Genomic DNA, 7,949 nt, shown 5'->3' with positions numbered 1-7,949 from the left:
GATCCATACTGACCTAGTTGCTGAAAAAGAAAGAGAGAAGGATTTATTAGTTAGCATACCAGTGTAATTCTGGGATGTCATAGCAAAAAAAATAAAAATTCAGGGATGTGGCTTACCACACTAAGACTCTCCTCTGGATATGTCATTTCTTACAACGCACATAGGGGGTAATTCCAAGTTGATCGCAGCAGGAATTTTGTTAGCAGTTGGGCAAAACCATGTGCACTGCAGGGGAGGCAGATATAACATGTGCAGAAAGAGTTAGATTTGGGTGGGTTATTTTATTTCTGTGCAGGGTAAATACTGGCTGCTTTATTTTTACACTGCAAATTAGATTGCAGATTGAACACACCACACCTAAATCTAACTCTCTCTGCACATGTTAAATCTGCCTCCCCTGCAGTGCACATGGGGGGTAATTCCAAGTTGATCGCAGCAGGAAATTTTTAGCAGTTGGGCAAAACCATGTGCACTGCAGGGGAGGCAGATGTAACATGTGCAGAGAGAGTTAGATTTGGGTGGGTTATATTGTTTATGTGCAGGGTAAATACTGGCTGCTTTATTTTTACACTGCAATTAAGATTGCAGACTGAACTCACCACACCCAAATCTATCTCTCTCTGCACATGTTATATCTGCCTCCCCTGCAGTGCACATGGTTTTGCCCAACTGCTAACAAAATTCCTGCTGCGATCAACTTGGAATTACCCCCCTAATGAACTTGGTAATTCAGATTTTTTTTTTAAATGACCAAGTCGTGCAGGAAATGATGGCCGTGGCCCGGCGTCCGACATTTTTCGCCATTATGCAAGTGCATGTAGAAGATTTGTAACAACTGTTGAATTTTCCCAGCCATCAGATAATCAAGAGGTATTACCAAGGTGGAATTCAGCCCTTTATATGCTTCAGCAGGAGGAACATCAAAAGGCTATCCAATTCTACACAATGACTTATGACATAGGGAAAGAAAGGGGAATGCATCTTAGTGAAGTGCACTGGAGAATACGTTTCGTGTTGTGCAAGGTTCTGAAATCCTTTGAAATTGCCACATGTGAAGTTAGACACTTCCAGCTTGAGTCAGGTAATTCCCCTGATTAGACTCTTGGAAAAGCAGTTAACTGGAGAAATTGAAGGAGGAGTTGAAGTTAAGTGATTCCACTAAGGATGTCGGACTTGTAGATCAAGCCCTGTATTTGCTTTGCCTGGATGCAGGAGTCATCAATCTTTTGAAATCAGATCACTATATGTTGGTGACCATACTTGATCCTGTGTTTAAGTCATACGTTGTGTCTGTCTTGTCAACGGACACAAATCTGCAGAGATGCAAAGAGCTGTTGGTGAGAAAATTGTCAGCTCAAGTGGAACATTACACAGCAACATCTCCTCCTTCAGTTTCTCCGGCAACTGTGGCTACCAGGAGAAAAAAAAATTCCTAAGAGACCCAGTGGCAGATCAGTCAGCAAACACTTTTGACATCTGGTTTGGACTGAAGGAACTGCCTTTAATTACTTTGACTGCAAATAATACGGTCACTATTCAAAAAATGGTTGCTGATTATTTTAGTGATAGTATCCAAATAGGCATGTCAGAAAGTATTGGCAGGAAAAAAAAAAAATAATTTGGAATTTGACACAAACTGGCTTTGCTTTACTTAAGTTGCCCACCCTCCAGTGTGTACTGGCAGCCGGAAATCTTGTCAGCGATCAGTGTAGAAGGTCCTGCTCTCTTCTCAAATGTTCATCCTCCATATCTGTGCATGGAATATAGCACACACCCCAGTTTGTACATAAAATGTACCACCTATAGTGTCACACAATAAGTGTATGAGTATGAAAATATATTACTGTGGTACCACCTTCACCCACAGCGTTGCGCAATATGTATATGAGTATGATAATATATTACTGTGGTACCACCTTCACCCACAGCGTTGCACAATATGTGTATGAGTATGAAAATATATTACTGTGGTACCACCTTCACCCACAGCGTTGCACACTATATGTATGAGTATGAAAATATATTACTGTGGTACCACCTTCACCCACAGTATTGCACAGTACGTGTATGAATTTGAAAATATATTACTGTGGTACCACCTTCACCCACAGTGTTGCACAATACGTGTATGAATTTGAAAATATATTACTGTGGTACCACCTTCACCCACAGCATCGCACAATAGGTGTGTGAGTCCGGAATGGTAGTCAAACACTGTATTTGACCTTCACCAACAACGTCGCACACTACATGTATGAGTATGAAATAATAATATACTGCGGTCTGACCGGCAGTGTCACAGTACTTAAAAATACTTAAATAAAAATTGTATAGTACACTGGGGTACAGCACAAACAAACAAAATATATATATATATATATATATATATATATATATATATATATTTTTTTTTTTTTTTCTACAGTAATTATATTTTTATGCTTTTTTGTTTTTAGCGTTTCTTATTTTAATTTTACAGTGGGGCCGATCCCCTGGATGGACGGACAGAGCATCCCCCTGGAGTGATACAGCAGAGCTGGCAGAGCACCCCTGGACTGATACAGCAGAGCTGAAAAATAGCACCCCTGGACTGATACAGCAGAGCTGAAAAATAGCACCCCTGGACTGATACAGCAGAGCTGAAAGAGCACCCCTGGACTGATGCAGCAGAACTGAAATAGCACCCCTGGACTGACACAGCAGAGCTCACAGAGCACCCCTGGACTGATACAGCAGAGCTCATAGAGTACCCCTGGACTGACACAGCAGAGCTGAAAGAGCACCCCTGGACTGATACAGCAGAGCTAAAAGAGCACCCCTGGACTGACACAGCAGAGCTCATAGAGCACCCCTGGACTGACACAGCAGAGCTCATAGAGCACCCCTGGACTGATACAGCAGAGCTCATAGAGCACCCCTGGACTGACACAGCAGAGCTCATAGAGCACCCCTGGACTGACACAGCAGAGCTCATAGAGCACCCCTGGACTGATACATCAGAGCTGAAAGAACACCCCTGGACTGATATAGCAGAGCACACAGAGAACCCCTGGACTGATACACCCCACGCCAAATATACACAGTACCAGGGGATAAAGTGGGGCGGAACTGCGTTCCGTCACTTGTATTTGGAGGCAGAATGCCAGCCCACCTTGCCCAGCCACTTGCTCCTGGTTGAACTGCCTAGTGCCACCCACCTCCTCTGCCAGTCCCCCCTCAGTGCCTCCCCCTGCCAGTCCCCCCTCCGATGGCACTATCAGCGGTAAAGAGATGATGCACAAAGTGCTGTCATTCATTGTGCATTCGTCTTTAGTGCTGCAATGCCGTGCACAGACGAGGTGCCGGGGACATGAGGAGAGACCCACGTGTATGTCATGTACTGGTGTGCAAGAAAGAAGTAAGGGGGGGCATGAGGGAAGACACGTTGAGGAGTGTTACATGCAGGAAGATACACTGGATGGGGGGGCACATTAGAGCAGACATGCTGCAAGAGGAATACACATGGATAACCTGTGTCAAGGGGAGAGCTATGTCAAGGGAGTAAGCTGTGTCAAGGATAAGTGGTATCACGGGGACAGCTGTGTCGGATAAGTGGTCCAGGGGGTGAGCTGTGTCAGGGATAAGTGGTCCAGGGGAACAGCTGTGTCAGGGATAGGTGGTATCAGGGGGACAGCTGTGTCAGGGATATGTAGTGTCAGGCGGTGAGCTGTGTCAGGGGAATGCAGTCAATTTACCTCCAATCAAAATCCCGACGGTCGAAATACCGACAGCAATTGACCAACGGACACAATACCGATATTTAAAATACCGACGAGGTCAAAATACTGACATGTAAAATGCAGACATGAGTTTTTCATGATTTTTTCATTGAAACCGACTTGTTCATACTTTACCATCCCAGTGGACCTGGAGGGGGAATATAATAGTGTGCCGAGCGCAGCATGGCGAGGGGACGCGGTACACTTATATGGTGTCCATGTCGACCTATGTCGACATACACACACAAAAAGAATGAAAAATGCATGTTGGTATTTTGACCTGTCGGCATTTTACACGTCGGTATTTTGACCTTGTCTGTATTTTAAATGTCGGTATTTTGTCCATGTCAGGATTTTGACCTTGTCGGGATTTTGAACGTCGGTCAATTGCTTTCGGGATTTAGACCGTCGGGATTTTGATTGGAGGTATTTCATACCGATCCCGTGTCAGGGATACGTGGTGTCAGGGGGTGAGCTGTGTCAGGGTTATATGATGTCAGGGGGAGAGCAGTGTTAGGGGGTGAGCTATGTCAGGGATAAGTGGTACAGGGGTACAGCTGTGTCAGGGATACGTGGTGTCAGGGGGTGAGCTGTGTCAGGGATACGTGGTGTCAGGGGGTGAGCTGTGTCAGGGCTATGTGGTGTCAGGGGGTGAGCTGTGTCAGGGATATGTGGTGTCAGGGGGTGAGCTGTGTCTGGGATACGTGGTGTCAGGGGGTGAGCTGTGTCTGGTATACGTGGTGTCAGGGGGTGAGCTGTGTCAGGGATATGTGGTGTCAGGGGGTGAGCTGTGTCAGGGATAAGTGGTCCAGGGGGTGAGCTGTGTCAGTGGGTGAGCTGTGTCAGGGGGAGACATAATGGAAAGACAAGCTGGGAGATATTAGAAGATAAGAGGAGAGAGGTATTTTGGTGTTGTTATGTTAATAGATTTATGTGTCAGTAGAAGTATTTTATATGTAAATCGATAACATACAGGCAGCCAATGGAGGGACCGACAGAGCGGAGCAGCAAAAGATTAATGTTTTGCAAGAAGGGGAGGGGCTAGGGGTGTAGCATCTGCCAGGTGGGTAAAAAGGGGATGGGCTAGTGCCGTGGCACCCACGGGGCAGTGGGGGGGTAAGTTCCACCACCTCCCTAGGACCACTTTAAGTACTGAACAGTACTGACGCACAACTTCATCCAGTACACTCACCACAGCCGGCGTTAAGATGGCGCCGATCACGGGGACCTTTATAGAATGCAAAACCCCACGAGAATCTGACAGCGGGAAGATGACGTTTTGCCTCTCTTTGGGATCCGAGTCTGGAAGGGAAAACCCGAGCTGGACTCGGTTCCAGGCTCGGAACTCAATGTTTGGGTGGGTCTGGTTCTCAGAGAAACGGACCCGCTCATCTCAAATATATACACACACAAATTTACAACACGCTTGGGTGTGCAGTCATGCTCTGATATACGCCCACCTTTGAGTGTGTTGTGACTGTGCAGGAAGTGATATGCTGTTTTCAAAGAGTTAGTGATGTGCTGCTGTCAGTGAGGCAGTGATGTGCTGCTTATAATTAAAAAATAGTTTAAAAACATGCGCAAATTAATTCACGGGTGCAGCTAAAAATTATATCTCAGAGTGTATATCCCTTTACACTTAACAGACAGATTGAGGAGAAAAGGAGAGATACAAACTTAAAGCGCTCCCATAAAAACCAGGTTTACAAACATACACCCACAGTGGATAATTAAAATCAATTTATCACGTACACTGGTAGTTCAGAAAATGAGTAAAAATCCAACGTTGATTATAGGCAGATGGCTCTAATTCTCATAAAAATATAAGACAAAAAAGAAAGTGCAATAGTGCAATTATCCTTGTTTAAAGTGCCTGAATTTATTTTAATGTTGCACTTACACCAAACAGATGAGGTCAGTAGCATATAGAATAAATCCTCTTTGGCAGTACAGCAACAAAGGGCTGAATGGTAACAGTCCTTATACTATCCAACGCTGATATCAAGTAAATGCAGCTGGACCTCATAGAAAGCAAAAGAAAGTGCAATAGTGCAATTATCCTTTTTTCAAACAAGGGTTTATTTTTAAAACAGATCAAATAAAGGCATATAGATAAATCCCCAAAGAGGAGTACAGCCACAGGAAGCAAGGTCTGGAAGAGGCCAGATGGATAAAACACCTTAAGGAAGATGGCTCCGGAAACCAGGATCAAACACAGTCCCTCAGCGTCCAGTGCAGATGGTAAAGCTCAAACGGGGTCACAAGTAAAGCAGGAGAGTACACGCTTAACGCGTTTCAAACTTTTATAGTTCTTCTTCAGAAGCGTATATTGCTCTCCCTTCAGTCTCCCTAAATACCCTAACTAATACAAAAACAGCTGATCTCAATTGCCGCTAATTGGCGTACACACCCGGTCGCGCGTGCGCATACCGGATCCACATGACCGGAAACAAGATGGCCGTGCGTTCCACCGCACCCGGAAGTCCCGTATACTGACAACGACTTGCGTTCCAGTTCTTCACAAAGTCCGGTCCCGGAAGTTTGCAGCGGTAATACGTTCCACTTTATAGGAGGTCCTTCATTGTTAGGCTGCTGTACAGGGAAGCCACAATCTGCTCCAAAAATATTTGAAGAGTTCTCCACAAATGTCCAACCATTAATTAAATGTATAAACATAATTAAATGGACAGAAACAGCACCTCAAATAGAAAAAAATTATTAGTATGCAGACAATAGCAGCAATATATATATAAAAGAATAAATATATAAAAAAATATATATAAAAGGAGATTGAGATAGGAAGGGTGAGCCAAGAATCAAAAAGTGCAAATAATCAACTAAGTTAAAAAAAACTCCAACTCAAAAATAAGAATTTACTTACCGATAATTCTATTTCTCGGAGTCCGTAGTGGATGCTGGGGTTCCTGAAAGGACCATGGGGAATAGCGGCTCCGCAGGAGACAGGGCACAAAAAGTAAAGCTTTCCGATCAGGTGGTGTGCACTGGCTCCTCCCCCTATGACCCTCCTCCAGACTCCAGTTAGGTACTGTGCCCGGACGAGCGTACACAATAAGGGAGGAATTTTGAATCCCGGGTAAGACTCATACCAGCCACACCAATCACACTGTACAACCTGTGATCTGAACCCAGTTAACAGTATGATAACAGCGGAGCCTCTGAAAAGATGGCTCACAACAACAATAACCCGATTTAGTTAGCAATAACTATGTACAAGTATTGCAGATAATCCGCACTTGGGATGGGCGCCCAGCATCCACTACGGACTCCGAGAAATAGAATTATCGGTAAGTAAATTCTTATTTTCTCTATCGTCCTTGTGGATGCTGGGGTTCCTGAAAGGACCATGGGGATTATACCAAAGCTCCCAAACGGGCGGGAGAGTGCGGATGACTCTGCAGCACCGAATGAGAGAACTCCAGGTCCTCTTTTGCCAGGGTATCAAATTTGTAGAATTTTACAAACGTGTTCTCCCCCGACCACGTAGCTGCTCGGCAAAGTTGTAATGCCGAGACCCCTCGGGCAGCCGCCCAAGATGAGCCCACCTTCCTTGTGGAATGGGCCTTAACAGATTTAGACTGTGGCAGGCCTGCCACAGAATGTGCAAGTTGAATTGTGCTACCAATCCCACGAGCAATCGACTGCTTAGAAGCAGAAGCACCCAGCATTGTTGGGTGCATACAGGATAAACAGCAAGTCAGATTTCCTGACTCCAGCCAACCTGGAAACTATATTTTCAGGGCCCTGATAACATCCAGCAACTTGGAGTCCTCCAAGTCCCTAGTAGCCGCAGGTACCACAATAAGCTGGTTCAGGTGAAACGCTGACACCACCTTAAGGAGAAACTGGGGACGAGTCCGCAGCTTTGCTCTGTCCGAATGGACAATCAGATATGGCTTTGTGAGATAAAGCCGCCAATTCTGACACTCGCCTGGCCGAGGCCAGGACCAACAGCATGGTCATTTTCCATGTGAGATATATCAAATCTACAGATTTGAGTTGTTTAAACCAATGTGATTTTTTAGGAATCCCAAAACTACGTTGAGATCGCCCAGTGCCACTGGAGACATCAAAGGGGCTGTATATGCAGTACTCCCTTAACAACTTCTGGACTTCAGGAACTGAAGCCAATTTCTTTCTGGAAGAAAATCAACAGGCCGAAATTTGAACCTT

The sequence above is a fragment of the Pseudophryne corroboree genome, chromosome 5 (genome assembly GCF_028390025.1).
Source record: "Pseudophryne corroboree isolate aPseCor3 chromosome 5, aPseCor3.hap2, whole genome shotgun sequence".
NCBI lineage: Eukaryota > Metazoa > Chordata > Amphibia > Anura > Myobatrachidae > Pseudophryne > Pseudophryne corroboree.
The sequence above is the reverse complement of the archived record's forward strand: the minus strand, read 5'-3'. Positions refer to the sequence as shown.